General features: G+C 46.4%; 1 protein-coding gene across 4 annotated transcripts in view; it reads left to right on the forward strand.

Annotated features, from left to right (window-relative positions):
• Positions 1 to 16,765, forward strand: part of PYGL (glycogen phosphorylase L) — a 100,586-nt gene that overhangs the window by 68,817 nt on the left and 15,004 nt on the right. The gene's annotated exons all lie outside the window — the stretch shown is intronic.

Raw genomic sequence — 16,765 nt, forward strand, 5'->3', positions numbered from 1 at the left:
GAGCCGCGGCCGGGAGCCTGAGCCGCCCCCGCGGACACCCGGCCCTCCCTCCTCCCCCGCGCGGGGGCCCTGCGGGCGGCGGGCTGCACCCGGGCTTCAGCGCCCCCCACCAGCCCCCCACATCCGTGCTGGAGGAGCCAGTTTCCCACGCTTGTGGCTAGCTGCGCACGATTTTCTTTTCTACTTTATTTTATACCTGTGTGTACGTGTGTGCGCGTCCCGCGTGATGAACTGAAATAGATTTCTTACTGTGCTAGTAATAAAACGGAAGTCTGGTATCACAGCCTCAGAAGATCTGCGTGAGGGATATAAGCTTTTCTCTACTTTGACCCGGCTTCCTTTTTTTTTTCTTTGTCCTTTCTATTTTTCCCTTTTTCTGAAGCTTACCCATCTCCAGCACCCACCCTCCCTCTCTCGCTCCCTTCCCCCCCCCCCGCCCTTGCCGTTGAGTAATGGTTTATCCGTCCACAGGGTTATGAACTACACAATTAACACCATTTTGGCATTTGGTTTATTTAGCAACATCTAACAGAACCCCACCTTGTATCAAAAAGTTCACACCTGGAAAGGTTTGGCCTGGATACAGGCTTACATAATGCATCCTCACCCAGGGAAGCCACACAGCAAAGTATGAGGGCAAAGGTGGAAGGAAGGGAATGAGGTCTCTGTCAGATACAATTTGATGCCAGCATGCAGACTTCATCTTGGAGGCAAGGTGCAACCTCTCCAAGAGGGAATGCTGTGTTGTTTTGTGGTGGCTGTGCTCTGGGTCAACAGGTAGGAGGGAGGACTGCCAAGCCACAGAAAGTGCCTAGGGACCCACCTGTTTGGGGCTGGTAGGCCAGTCTGGAGAAAAGCACCCACACCTTTCAAGAAAGGGCAGTTCTCTTCAAGGACCAGGCCATTTCCTAAAACCAGTCAGACAAGGGTGAATCTCGTTCACTGCCTCTTGTAATCTTTCTGGGGATGTCAATTTTCTGATTCGTATCAAGCTAGAAGAGGAATCACATCTGAAGGACACAAGGGAACTGAGCCTGCCTGATGAGCCAGCAGCAGGTGGGTTTTCTCAGGGCCACACCCTGCATGATGAGGAAGGTTAAGGTCCAACTCAAGCTGGTGTAAGATTCCACCCCGGAGGTGTTCACAAGATGGGTCTGGAATCCCATAGAACTTGTTTAGGGAAGCTCCGGAGGAGACCCTGGGCCATGCCATGTGGAGATGGAGTGATCAGAGCTGGGGAGCAGCAGCTGCATTTGGTCCCAGATTCTACCTCCACTTGTTCATTCAGGTGGATAGAATCAAACATTCAAATGAAATATTTGAAACGCTCAGCAAAATCTCTGAAGTTGGAAATCACGATGCCCCCCCCCTTTTTTAAAGACTCTACATTCGGGCACCTGGGGGGCTCAGTCGGTTAAGCATCTGCCTTCAGCTCAGGTCATGATCTCAGGGTCCTGGGATGGCGTCCCGCATCAGGCTCCCTGCTCAGTGGGTTGTCTGTCTCTCCTTCTCCTTCTGCCTCGCCCACTGCTTGTGTTCTCTCTGTCTCTCTCAAATGAATAAAATCTTTTTTTTAAAAGATTTTATTTATTTATTTGAGAGAGAGAATGAGATAGAGAGAGAGAGCATGAGACGGGGGAGGGTCAGAGGGAGAAGCAGACTCCCTGCTGAGCAGGGAGCCCGATGTGGGACTCGATCCTGGGACTCCAGGATCATGACCTGAGCCGAAGGCAGTCGCTTAACCAACTGAGCCACCCAGGCGCCCCTCAAATGAATAAAATCTTAAAAAATAATAATAAAATAAAAGACTATAAATTAGGAACTCTAGGAGAAAGCTCTCCCCAACATTAATCACACTTTTTCAAATAACACATCCTGGAAATCAGAGAACAGTCTCTGATTTGACTTGGCAGAATCTAGAACACAAACAATTCATTCATTTACTCAGCATCTATTTACTGAGCAACTTTTAAGGTGCCAACTACCACGTTGGGTACAAAGCAGGATCCTGCCTGGTAAAGAGATTTAATCTCAGGAGAAATCAGGAGAACACAGATTAGGAATTGAAGCGTGCTCTAAGGGCAGAAATCAGGTCAGGGGGGTCACAGGGCCTGGATGTGGGGAGAGGAGGGAACATTTTAGGGTAATGGAAATAGTCTATATTTTGTGTGGTAGTGGTTATAAGACTATAAACTTTCACCAAAATTCATAGAATTGGAAACCTTCCAAGTGTGAATTTGACTGAATATAAATTATACCTCAACATACCTGGCTTTTGGAAAAGTGAGCTAAGAAATGTACGAATAAATTATATAAACAAACATGTCTTACATGATTTTGTAGAAATGTCAAAACAAAGCTATGGGTACAAATACTTTGGAATCCAATAGTTGGGGGTTATTTGTACTTCTAGTAGAAAAAGAAATCTCAGTTAGGGAAAGATTAATTCTACCACCAAGAAATTACTCTGGAGGGGTGCTTGGCAGGCTCAGTTGGAAGAGCATACAACTCTTGATCTCGGGGTCGTGAGTTCGAACCCCATGGGGGGTGTAGAGATTACTTAAATAAATAAAAACTTAAGAAAAAAGAGTTATTCTGGAAAAAAAGGAATGGGAGATAACACTGTCTCTCGGCTGCCACATAGCCATGAAAGCAAACTACTACTAATAAGGCATTTGAGGAGCAAAGAAGTAGCAAACAACAAATCACCAATTTTATATGATTTAAAGAAAATTTTATCTTGAAAGCAAAGAATTCATCCCCCTTGCATTTTCTTCTTTTTTAAAATTACCGCTTTATTGAGACATAACTTACATACCATAAAATTCACCCTTTGAAGTGTACAATGTGTGGTTTTACATATCCATCACCACATTTTAATTTTAGAATGTTTTCATCACTCCAAAAGGAAACCCCATACTGTTTGCTGGGTCATATGGTAATTTTGTGTTTAATTTTTGAGGAACTTCTAAACTCTTTTCCGAAGTGGCTACTCCATGGTTCAAGCTCACCATCATGAGTGCCTCACATATCCCCTTGCTCACCTTCTTCACCCCTCCTCCACTTCCCATATGCAAATTAGAGAATTACAAAAACAAACAAACTGATGCTTGTGAGGTTGAAATGAAACAGTCAAAAAAAAAAAAAAAAGAAGGAACAGTCAGGGGAAGTCTGGGGACAGTCCCAGATGATAGACAGTGAGTGAGGTGAGTCACTCAGAGCATTTCTTTTTCTATGCTGTTAAAGTTTTGTGTTGTCTTTGCTTATATCAGATCTAATTTAAGGACTGATTTATTATAGTTACAAGAGTGGGTGGTTATTCTCGGGTTGAACTTGAGAGTGTTAATATGAGCTTCCTTTTAGCCAAAGAGGTGATTTCTTTGAGAAGAGAGAGTGATAGGAGAGCTGAAACTGGAAGTGAAGGGCTTGAGTGCCTTCTGTCTTCCCAAGAACCCTGCACATTCCCAGACGGGGCTCACAGACTCCCTTGTTCCGTGGCGAGAGATGGGACTCTGGTTTTCCCTGTATCTGTGGAAGCACTAAGCCAGGATTGAAGCCCAGTGGTTAAAACTCTTCCTCCTTCTCTGGATACTCTACTTCAAATTCCTCCTGCTATTCCTTAAAAGTGACTTGTTCTGCAGGCTTCCTTCCTAGCCCTGCTTCTCTTCTTGTCTTATACCAGTGTTTCCAAAACCACATGCAACTATTTGGGAAGTTTTGGGCTCAACACAATAAAATATATTCCTTTGGCCAGAATCTCAGGTCTCAAAATCGTTACTTGGTCAACATTCTTTGAGAATCTCAAGAAGAAGGTATAGAATGCAGCTTCTCTTTAAATTCATCTTGGGGCGCCTGGGTGGCTCAGTCGTTAAGCGTCTGCCTTTGGCTCAGGTCATGATCCCAGGGTCCTGGGATGGAGCCCAGCATTGGGCTCCCTGCTCAGCAGGGAGCCTGCTTCTCACTCCCCCTGCTTGTGTTCCCTCTCTTGCTGCCTCTCTCTATGTCAAATAAATAAATAAAATCTTAAAAAAAAAAACAATCTCTTCTCCTCCTTCCCAAAAACCTGCCCTGTCTTGAAGAACAGCTCATCACACACCAGGTTTCCCAAGCCACATATTTGGGACTCACCCTGGATTCTTCTGCTTGCCTTAATCCTAGAATTCCCTCTAGATAGAATGAAGATTATTCCTTGTTATAATATTCATTCATTTAACAAATACTGAGCTCATTTCAGATAGTATCTGGCTTGGGAAGCTTACACTTTAATCGCAAGGACTGGACCCACACCAAGGAAAAGCTGAATAACAACCTGGAGCTTTATCACTAGGTAATAAATAAATATCCATTACAGATAATATTGTGGGGCAGGCTCAGGGAGCAACATCTCTGTGGGCTGAAGAGGTCAGGCAAGGATTCCGGGAATACTGTTCTGTTGCTTGGAAACAGCTTTCGTAATGGGAGGTAATTTAAAATGGCCATCCCAAAGGCCTCGGAGGATGTTAAAACTGGAAGAAATATAAGCAATCATTTGCCGATACTCTCATTTTACATAGAGGAAACTGAGACACCCCCCAGAGACCAAATGATAGATGTTAAGCTGCATTCATTCAGTATTTATTTATTTTTTTAAGATTTTATTTATTTATTTGAGACAGAGAGAATGAGAGAGAGAGAGACAGAGCACATGAGACTGGGGAGGGTCAGAGGGAGAAGCAGACTCTCTGCCGAGCAGGAAGCCCGATGCGGGACTCGATCCAGGGACTCCAGGATCATGACCTGAGCCGAAGGCAGTCGCTTAACCAACTGAGCCACCCAGGCGCCCTCATTCAGTATTTATTGAGTGCCCACTGCATGCCGAGGTGCAGGCGAGGCTACTACACTCATTCAAAACAGCAGGCGAGATGAGAGTCATTCTCAAAGGGCACGTGGTATCTGGCGAGAAACTAACCTATGTCAAAGCAGGGATGGCAATGTGGTGGGACCCACTGGCGGTTGTAAACTGGGTTACAAGTCCTTCCACTTACCCTGGAAAATACAAGAATTAAAATAGTTAATCACAGCTTAGTTATTTCTGCTTGGTTGAGTCATCAGGGTGGAAGAATCCACCACCACCCACAGTGCCCGGGTCAACCCATCAGATAGCCAGGTAGGAGATTCTGAAGTAATCTTTACAGTGTCCACTCAAGGGAAGGCAACGCGGCCTGACTTTTTGTGAAGTACAAACACCACAGGTTGGTATTAGGACAACACAGACAGCACTGGGGGAGAGTCTCACCAGCAGGGATTTTTTTTTTTTTAACTTCTACTTGAGTTATTTTTAAAATGTCCCTCTAACAAATTCAGAGGAGGGTACTTCCATAACCACAGCCCAACCTTAGGAAAACAGTGACACGGGGTTTTCACTCCCAAGGAAACCTAACAGGAAAAGCCAAACGATGAGGTGAAAATATATTCATCTTCCTGAAAATGAAGGCACACTCCTGGAGAAATTGTGGAAGACAGGAAAAAATGTCACAGCTGTACATAGGGTAAACAGGAACTGGCTTTGCAATCCCAGGAGAGCAGAGATTTCCAATTCTGGGCTTTCTGGATGCCTGACAGGAGTTTGAAGTCATCTATTTCTCATTGTTTGTACAATCTCCAAAGTCGGTCCTGAAAGGAGCCTCATTTCCTTAGTTCCCCTGTTCATGCCCCGAGCGTCTATGTGCTCCCAGCGCAGCTTGAAATTAGCGTACTTTTTCATCTTTGCCTTTAGTTTTTTTTAAAGCAGCCTGGAGAGACCTCACGAGACCCGATGGGCCTGCGTGCTGGACTGCCCTGCGGAGGGATGTCAGGTAGCCTTCATTATCCTCACCCAGCCTGCCTTTGCATGCATGGAACAACCTGTCCCTAGAGAGGAGTTTTAAAATAATAATATGTAGTGTCAGATGAGATCATAGATATGAAAGCTCTTCTTTGAAGTTAAAAAAAATTTTCAGCCTGCAAATGCATAGTATTGAGATTATTTATTAATGAATGTATTTGATACTGTCTTTGTCCAGCTCCTAGGTGTATTTGCATGCATTCATTTAAAAATACAATCATCAGCATTATGGCTTATAGACTAACGTAGAAGTTTAATGACTGATAAATACTAATACATACGCAGATGTACAGAGGAGGCCATAGGGCCAATCTCTTCTATTTCATCACCAACCAAAAGGAATTAAAAATTGACATCACAGGAGACTCTCTTCCTTCCCCACGGTGTGAGAGACAAAGGAATGTCGCGGGGGGGGGGGGCGGTGCGGGGCAGGGGATGCTCTTCACTCTTCTGCCTGCTAAAGGCAGAAGGATAGCAACTCCCAAAGGAGCCCTCCCAACCCAGGAGTCCACAAATTACTTAGCAAACACCAGCCCCGGAGAGGTGAGTGTTGAATAGCACTGTGAGGTGACCTGCTAAGGCATTTTTAAACAGAGGGGCTATAGGGTTTAGCATACGATCCCATAGTCTTGCAATATACGAATCAGGAATCCTTGCCGTGTTTGACATTCCTTGTCAAGTTGGGAACAGCATGGGGTTCCCCAGCACCTAGCGTAATGCCTGGCACAAAGCAGGTGCTCGGTAAGTCTCTTGCAAGATGAATCAATAACTGGAAAACTTGAATCTGTTCAGCAGCCAGTCCAGCACTACAAAATCCCACCGTCTCCATCACCATACATTTTCTAGAGGCCCCTCTGGCATTCTCTGATTCACACCTATAAAATTCTGAACTGCATGATGATGGGAAAGTAGAACCCAAGACCGGCAAAAGTGCTAGAAGGCCTAGTGGCCTATTGCGGGTGCACTGCCTTATTCTTGCTTTCCCCACCCAGCGCCACGTTGCAAGGTTAGTACGGCCGTTGTGCGCTCTATAAGGGTGGGGTCCCGCCCCACTCTGCCTTTGACCCATCTGAGGATTTGACACGCACCCCTTCTCCTGCTCAACCCCACTCAACAAGCATTTTTACAAATCCAACCGCACATGTTATGCCATGCCAGGCATTGTGGAGAAGAGCAGAAATTATAAGATATGGCTCCTAATCTCAAGAGCTAAGATGATAGTTAGGGAAACTCTGCATTATTTTTTATTTATTCTAAAAGCGTTTGTTGAGCATATGCACTAAGTACTGTTCTAAGTGCTGGGGATTCAATGTTAACCAAAGCAAAGACCTTCCCTGCTCTTATGATGCTGACATTCTAGAGGGTGCAGACAAAAACTCATCATACAAATAAGCACATAATACAAATTCAGGTAAGTGCTATTAAAATGAAATCAGGTCATGGAGAAACTATTTTATCTGAGATCTTAATAACAAGACTTGAGGACAGAGTTCCAGCCAGAGAGAAGAACAAGTTCAACATCGCCCAGGTGGGCACACAAATTTGATGTGTTCAGTAATACAGGCTATCCGTTCCATGCCCTTCACAGCTTCCCTTTGGGAGCAGACATGGGGTTGGGTGTAAGAGAATTTACCTTCGGGAAGCTACAGCATCCTATGTGGGCACGAAATTTGACTAGATCTGTTTGATTACTTTGGAGGAGGTAAAGCCCACGTCTTCTCCCTCAGAGCTATTTTTGGATTGAGCAGCGAAAAATCGATCAGATCCACAGACAAGCACTCAGGAACCACAGAAGGTTGCAGGTGGCAGGTGACTTTAGGAAGTGAGTGACGCTAGGGCTACCCCTGCAGAATAGAAAGAATCTGGGATGAGTGTTAGGATCAAGTGGCCATTTCCTCCAGGCAGGTGATGTTTCTGCAAGAGGGAGCAACCCCTTGATCTATTCAGGATGGAAGGCATTTTCCCAATTCCATCCAGGACAACATGATATTCTGTGTGGCTCCCTGTTGCTATGAAGCAAGAAGCAACTAAAATAAACTACATGGATGAGCAAGAAACAGGAAGAATTGGTGCTTAGTACAAACCCACAGAGGCAGGCTGGTTCACATCAAGATGCTGATCCTGTCAGCTCACTAAAGACAAAGGTAGCAGGTGAGCACAAGGAGGTTGCACTTTGATGTGTATTTGTCTGAGCCATTTTTCAGAAATTATCTCACATAGGAGACTTTTTGTGCAAACTTTCGATCATCCTGAATATAGGATTTTTATTGAATGGTATAAAATATAATGTAATGCACATCAGTGAATAAGTCATGTAGTTTCTCTGCAAGGGGGTAGCATTTTAAGACTCACATTGATAGTATAATCATAACCCCTCCCTCTAAGGATTACATTTTAAATGTATCCTTCCAGCAAAGGCAGGATGAATTGAAAAAAAGAAAAAAGGTGATATAATGATGTCTTCTAAAACGAAAGACTTATTAAAACCTCACCTGGGTCATACAGCTCTCACTAACAAGCTTAAGCATTGCTTTAATTCTGTGTGATTTATTGTCATGGGAGTTAATGGACTGGCGGGGGGAGGGATCCACCATTTATTTGTGAAGCAGAAAACTGTGTTGTTATTTTCAGATCAGACACAGGGAGGCAGCAGTAAGCCAATGAGGAGCGTAAACAATGGTAACCGCTTGGAGGCCGAAAGTTGGCTTGCTAGCTGTTTAAAATCATTTATAACTCCAGGTCGCCTGGGTGGCTCAGTTATTAGGCGTCTGCCTTCAGCTCGGGTTGTGATCCCAGAGTCTTGGGATCAAGCCCCGTATCGGGCTCTTCGCTCCGCGGGAAGCCTGCTTCTGCCTCTCCCACTCCCTCTGCTTGTGTTCCCTCTCTCGCTGTTGTCTCTCTCTGTCAAATAAGTAGAATCTTTAAAAAATAAAAAATAAAATCACTTATAACCCCAACAGGAACACTTATTTAAAAGACTTTAAAATTAAACATTAGAAGAATTTTCTGTTCTAGCATGTTTTCTGCTCCCCGTTCGTGCTTACTTTCCCTACTTCCTAAATGTTTTTGCTTTTCCTACTGACGATTTTCTTTTTTTACGATTTTTTTTTTTTGCACACCCAACGTGGGGATCGAACTCAATCCTGAGATCAAAAGTTGCCTGCTGTACTTCTGAGCGAGTCAGCCAGGCGCCGCGACCCTTTTCTTTTTTAATCCACGTAGGAGTTGGAGCATTTTAAAGCTCACAAAGGTATCTCTGACTAGTCCAAGGTGAACACGGTGTTCCCACCCCACAGAAAGCCAGCTAGCTCCTCCTCGGCGGGCACGAGGTAACCAGGACCGCCTTAGGGGGAGAACCCTCTGTGGGCTGCCCCTGACAACACTGTTAGAGCAAATTGGTTTCCAAGGGCTCCTTTCCTTTAAACCCTCTTCCTCCCCAAAGAGGAAGATTGGTCTCAGCCCTGTCTGTCTGAAAACTGTGTGGGCACTGCAGGCTGGGCATTCCGGGAACAAAGGTACCACAGCCAATCCATCTTTCACCCGCAATTGAGGGTGAGAGAGAGAGAGAGAGAGAGAGAGAGACACGCCTGGAAGCAAAGGATAGGGGTGCCGGCTGAGGGCAGGCTGGTCCACCCCAAGCGGGTGTTGGCAATGACACCCCAGCCAGGGAGGGTCTGGGCCCGCCCCCCCCCCCCCGCGGCCCCAGAAGCGCCCTCAAGGATCACCCCGGGGCGCCCCCCTTGCTGCGCCTCGCAAGAGGCCTTTGTTCGGCCGGCAGGCCAGGTTTCAGTTTAGACCCGGCCGGGGCTGCCCTCCCGGCTCCCGGCTTTCCGCTGGCGGAGCCGTGGCTTCTGCGGGCCTACGCCCCGGCGCCCAGGGCCTCCCCTCGCCCGCGCCTGCCCGCACCGGTGGCACGAGGAACGGGGCTGCCAGGGAAGGTGGCACCGGGGCCGACGTCCCTCCTCCCGCCTCCGCTGCCAGGTCCCCGAGCCCAGCCCAGCCCTGAAACAGCGAGCCTTCCCTCGCTCGTCCCACAGCGGGCCTCCAACCCAGACCTTTCGAACTTGAACCCTGCGGCCCCGGCGTAGGCGGCCTGACCGCAGGGCGTCCCAAAACGCTGGGCCCTCCTGACCGCGCTCTGAGCGTGGGCCATTTCTCCTGGGGTCACCGCGAGGAAAGGCGCAGCCGAGAGTCAACACCGCAGACCGTCTCTGATGGGAAGGGCTCCTGGTACGTGTCATATTTTAAATCGTTTCTTCCTTCCGCTGTTAAAAAAAAAAAAAAAAAGTGTGGTAAGCATTTCCATCCATTTTGTCTCTCTGGACAAATCCAGGCATAATTTTACATTTCTGATTTTTTTAAAGATTTTTATTTATTTATTTGAGAGAGCGAGAATGACAGAGAGAATGCACACGAGAGGGGGCAGGGTTGGATAGAGGAGCAGACTCCCCGCTGAGCGGAGAGCCCGATGCGGGACTCGATCCCGGGACTCCAGGATCATGACCTGAGCCAAAGGCAGCCGCTTAACCGACTGAGCCACCCAGGCGCCCACATTCCTGATTTTTTGAGCATGGCTGTAGCCCTACTGAACACAGCGGCAAGCCTCCCTGGGTGTGTTTTTAAATCTGCACAGAAGCAGAGATTGCCTATGGGGAATAGGCAGTTTGAGGTTTTTGTTTGTTTGTTTTTCCTTTCTACCCTTCTGCATGGTTTCACCTTTTCCCAAGAAACATGAATTCTTCTGTCATGTTTGAAAAGGAAAGAATGAGGACGGCTCTGGCTGAAGTCAGGGTCCTTGCCACACTGGATGTGCCCTCCACAGGGCTCACGCGGCAGGTGATTCTCTTCCATTCTTAAAGCTATGCTTCAATTCCTGCTCTCTCTGTTGTAGTCTCCTTTGCTAGAAGAGTATTGAGTGGCTGTCCTATCCTTGGATGCCTATTTGCTGAGGAACAGGCCCAGGGCTTCCTAGTCGCCCAGCGTCCTGTGCACCACCCTCCCCCTACACACTGCAGGTTTTTCCCCTTTTTCAGAAGCCTGATGCTATCAGGCCCAAGAATTGGCCAGGGAAGTGCTCACTACAGACAGGACCTCTCAGAAAAACGGTCAGGTAAGTCCACGCTGTATATGATACTTGGAAAAGCAAATTGTCAGGAGAGTAGGAGAGAACTGGCTCCTCTTTGTTTTAACACTTTGTCCTTTGATTTGCATTCTCTCTTTAATCCATTCAGCCTCTCAACACCCACCCTGTGCAGTTCCTGGGTTACAAAAGGAGGGAGTCACATCCCGCACCCAGAGGACCACACATTCGGTGCGGGATGCAGTTAAGTGATGGGTTGGTGGGAGCCACAGAGCCCGAGCCTCGCCCAGCCCCACCAGCCCAGGTCCTGGAAGGTTCTCAGGAGGAGGAGATGCCTGAGCCGAGTCTGAAAGGACCGTTGGCCAAGCAGAAAACATGAGAAAATCCATTCCTCATGAGGCAAACATTAAATAATAACAGGGTCCCTCTGTCGTTGAGCTTTTCTATACCTCATGCCCCCCACCCCCCGCCAAGTCTGAACACTTTGCGTGTGTTTCTCACAACCCTGTGGGGCAAGTGCTCTTATGGCTCCATTTTAAAGCTGAGGTCCCTGAGGCACAGAGGATGGACTGATTTTTTTTAAGGTCACACACATAATGAGCGGTGCAGCCAGGATTTGAACTGAGGCAGTCTGGCTCCAGAGCCCTTGCTCTAACCCCCAATCATCCTCCAGTTTGGGTGACTCCAGAAGTGAGAGGTGACTGGAACAGAGTTGCAGGAGCTGGGTGGAAAGGTGGGCAGAAGCCACAGGATGCTAAGGAACCCAAATTTTTATACTGAGGATGGGGAGAGGATTGGAAACAATGGAGTGTCGTATCAGATTTGGGTTTTAGGGATATCTGTGCTTCTGGAAGGATTGGTGAGGCAAAGCTAGGGCAGGAGCAAGGTGGCTGTGAGCCATCTAATGGACAAGTGAGGCGGTCAAGCCAGGTGGAGAAGGTAGATGAATCTGAGCTCTACTGAGGAGACAAGGCCTGATACTTAGCACCCAGTTTAGGGGACGGGATGGGGGGGGTTTGGCTCAGGTATGCTGGGCACACGGCAATAATAAGATCAGGCTTCGAAGGGAGGGGAGGAGACAATTAGGGGCCTGTGGAGATCCCATGCAGACAGAGGACCCTAATTAGGTCATTGGCAGCCGGAACAGAAAAGAGGAGGCAAGTGCTGGAGATCATTTTAAAGCAGGCATACTTAACCTGGGAAGAACTCAAGGGGTTTGTGATCTTGTAGGGGAGAAACATTATATCTTTATTTTTACCTTTCTCTTACTAAAATGTATCATATTCTCTGATGATTAATATAAAAACCCTACTGTAGCAACATTAGCAATATTTATGGCTCTATCATCAATAGAAATCACAGATTTTTCACTTCACATTTCAGCTGGTATCTCTGAGTATCGTTTGTGTTCATCACTACTTTAAAATAATGGTAATTAGACCTGACATTGGATCTGAGTATTTAATACTATATTAATGCATTATTACATGTATTACTATATCAAAACTTTTTATAATTTCATAAACCATATTTCAAAAAAAATATTTCCTTTGTGATCCTTTATATTGTATTTTATGCTCTGAAAAGCATTATTATTTTTTTTTTAGATTTTATTTATTTGACAGAGAGAGAGAGAGAACACAAGCAGGGGGAGTGGGAGAGGGAGAAGCAGGTTTCCCCCTGAGCAGGGAGCCCGATGCGGGGCTCGATCCCAGGACCCCAGGATCATGACCCGAGCTGAAGGCAGACGCTTAACAACTAAGCCACCCATGCGCCCCTAAAAAGCATTATTCTTGAAGCAGTCCAAAGTCTTCATCATGCTGCCGAGAGGTTTAATGATTCAAAAAAAAAATTAAGAACACCTGACTGAGGGGTGCCTGGGTGGCTCAGTCGGGAAGGGGCTGCCTGCAGCTCAGGTCGTGATCCCGGGGTCCTGGGATCGAGCCCCGCATCAGGCTCCCTGCTCAGTGGGGAGTCTGCTTCTCCCTCTCTCTCTGCTGATCCCCCCCCATGCTTGTGCTCTCTCTTTCTCTCTGTCAAATAAAGAAATAAAATATTTTTTTTAAAAAAAGAACACCTGACCGAAAAGTAAGATAAGTCATGCTTGTTAATGGTTGGTGATGAGGAGCAAGAGAGAAGGAGGTAAGCAAGGAAGCTGCAAGAGTACCTGGGTGACTGGCGGTGGCACCTTCCACCATGGAGAACACGGAGGGAGGAGAGGTTTGGGGAGCACGGCGAGGAGGATCTTCATTTGTGAAGATGGTAGGGATGAAAAGCAGTTAGAGCTTTCCAGTGGAAAGCTGCAACCGTGGCTACGAAGTTCAGGATCGACTGCAGGAATAGAAATCTCATTGCTGAGTCAAGCAGAGACTTGTCACAGAATCAACAGGCATATCCAGGAAGAGCATGGGAGATGGGGAGACAAGCAGCCGGAGCCTGGGGGACACTGGTAGGTACTTAAGGGAACCTGGGAAGGAGAGGCAGTGGCAAAAGAAACCGAGATCAAGTGGTCAGAGGGGAAGGACGGGAACCAGGAGACCTGGCCACGGGGGCCAGGACCGAAAGGATGCAGGGCAGAGTGGGGAAGACATCGGCAGAGGCAGCTGAGAGGCCCCCTGGAAGGAGGACCAGTGGCCAGAGGCCGGCAGTGACAACTCTAGGGAACGGTTCCCAGAAGCTGCAAGAAACCAGATCTCAATGCAGTGAGGAATGAGGAAGCAGAGGCCCATATATAGGAGCTTCTCTTTCAAAACATTTAATGGAGAGAGGGGGCAAGAGTCAGGAAGCTTCTAAAATAGAGGAAGGCAGGGAGTGGGTGGGCAGAATCAGGGGATGACACTTCTGAGCGTGCTTGTGGTGTGACAGGGAAGAGCCAGTGGAGAGCCGTCCAAAGGTGGGGACAGAGGGGCTGGAAGCGGTGGGTGAGTAGGGTCAGGGGCCAGGGGTCATCAGGGCACACGGGGAGGGAATGAGTAGGGCCATCTGGTCCTCTTCCAGGACAGAAGATGTTAAGTATAACAGAACACACAGCTCAGTCTGGACGAGGTGAGAAGGAAAGGCAAAACATTCCCTCATTCCTGTTTCCTCCTGGTAGAAGTGGGTCCAGGGCTTGTGGGCCTGAAATGCATGCAGTTTGGGAGGAGGGCCTGTTTAAGAAAAAACATACAATTTACAAAATCAAAATTAGGGACAAAATGGATATTATTTAGAATGAGAAAAGAAGTCACACAAATTACATCACAAACCCTATAAAATTCAGAAAATAATATGATTTATATTCATTGACTGGCATGTTTCTACAATACTTTATTTGCCCCTACATATATGGCTATAGACTCTGATTATCTCAAAATGAAAATGATTTTGTAATATTTTCTAAAGAGAGAGTAGAAGAATTCAATATTTCTTCTCATGTGCTTGGTTGAAATTTATTTTTTAATATCGATAGGTGGGACGCATAAAGCTTGCAACCTCACACACACGCTTGCTGTTTGTAGTACTGCTATGGGGTTCCGGTCTGCAAATGCAGGAATTACAATTCTCTCTAACCTAATTCCCATTCAAAAAGAAAAAAGAAGTATAATGTGTGTCTTAGCTTGGGCTACTAAAACAAAATACCCTAGATGGGGTGGCTTAAACAACAGACATTTACTTCTCCCATATCTGGAGGCCGGGAAGTCTGAGATCAGGTGCCTGCTGGGTCGGGTTCTGGTGAGAGCCCTCCCTGGCTTGCAGAGGCTATGCTCACACGGCAAAGAGAAAAACAGCAAGCTCTCTGGTCTCTTCTTATAAGGCCGCTAACTCCATCATAAGGACCCCATCCTCATGACCTCATCTAAACCAAATTACCTCCTGAAGGCCCCATCTCCAAACACCATCCCATTGGGTGTTAGGGCTTCAACGTCTAAATGGGGGGGGGCATTCAATCCATCAAAATACATTAACAATTATTAATGTTGCATTATCTAGTGTGTGCGCTGATTTCTGTTCTGACTATGCCCTGAGAACCAAATCCTCTACTTGTAATTTTATACATCAGAGGATTATAAGAACTTTCCAACTTTCCAGAAGACCAGCTTCTGGCTCTGTACATTTCAAACCCTGTTTTCCCCTCAACCCCCATGCGCCTGCTGTCAGCCTGTATGGTACCCCTCTCTTCACCGTGTCCCACCCTGTACCTACGGCGCAGTGGGTGGTAGGAAGCCTGGGAGCTGCCTCTATACCGGGATGGCCAGCAGTAACTGAAATTGATGTGGAAGTGACCCAAACACATAGATGTTCCCCACTAAACTCAAACTAAGTGTGTCTCCAACTTTACGTCGTTAGCTAACTCCCCAAATGCCCACAGCCACCTCAATGCTACCTAACACAGCGGCATCTTAACCAGTGCAATTAAAATATCTTACTTTAATATATATATATATATATATATATAGTGAACGCTGTGAAGTGTGCAAGACTGTTGAATCACAGACCTGTACCTCTGAAGCAAATAATACATTATATGGTTAAAAAAAAAAAAGAAGATAGCAGGAAGGGAAGAATGAAGGGGGCGACATCGGAGGGGGAGACAAACCATGAGAGACTATGGACTCTGGGAAACAAACTGAGGGTTCTAGAGGGGAGGGGGGTGGGGGGATGGGTTAGCCTGGTGATGGGTATTAAAGAGGGCACGTACTGCATGGAACACTGGGTGTTATACACAAAGAATGAATCATGGAACACTACATCAAAAACTAATGATGTAATGTATGGTGACTAACATAACATAATAAAATATATATATATATCTTACTTTTGCAAACTTGATAAAAGCTCCACATAAACACATTGCTGGGGTCTCTCTCAGGGCCTGGGAAGTGAGTGACCTCACCCAGCAAGGAGCTTTCCCTTCAAGGTGATTCTATCTCTGCCTAGAGGGCACAGGCTGTGAAGGGGAGGCTGGGAGCCATGATGAGACAGCTATTTAAACTAGCTGACAATTGCGTAGTGCCTACCAGGGGAAACGTTACTTGTGTATTAAGTCATTTAATCCTCTTAATGACGCTGTGATGTTGGTACTGTGAAAATCTTCATTTTACGGATAGGGAAACTGAGTAATAAAGATATTATGCAACTTGCCCGGGCTCACACATGTAGTAAATGCCAGACCTGGGATTTGAACCCAGGCAGTCTGGCTCATACTTGTATCCAGTACAGGAAGCAGTCTCTCCACAGCATAGCTCACAACCTCCCCACTGCCCTCTAGGACTCTGCAGTCCTGCCTATACCTTTCCGACAGTATATATTTTATTTATTTGCCTGTTTGCTGTCCCTTGCTACTAAAATATAAACTCTCTGAGGGCAGAACTGTGTATTTTGCTCACTGCTGTCTCCCTGCACCTGGAATAGTGCTTAGCCCATGGTAGGTGTATAGTAAATATTTTCTGTTTATCATAAATTCTTTAGCATTCTCCTAAACTTTTTTTTAAAGATTTTATTTATTTATCTGAGATACAGGGAACATGGGGGGAGGGGTGGGACAGAGGCAGAGGGAGAAGCAGACTCCCCGCGGAGCAGGGAGCCTGCCATGGGGCTCATTCCCAGGACCCCGAGATCATGACCTGAGCTGAAGGCAGACATGTATACCAACTGAGTCACCCAGGCGCCCCTGTTCTTCTAAACTCTTTAAGAAGTAATCTATTTGAAAAAAAAAAAGAAGTAATCTATTCAGAAAACTGCAAGAGAAAGTGAAAATAAGAGGAAATACCCCCCCAAAACGGGGAAATTGTGGCTCACTTGAAATCGAGGGGAGAAAATGAACTTTATTAAATATTTTGAAT

This window comes from Eumetopias jubatus, unplaced genomic scaffold, assembly GCF_037043125.1.
Source record: "Eumetopias jubatus isolate StellerSeaLion01/CBP00866 unplaced genomic scaffold, mEumJub1_p1.0 scaffold_7, whole genome shotgun sequence".
NCBI classification, from domain to species: Eukaryota; Metazoa; Chordata; class Mammalia; order Carnivora; family Otariidae; genus Eumetopias; species Eumetopias jubatus.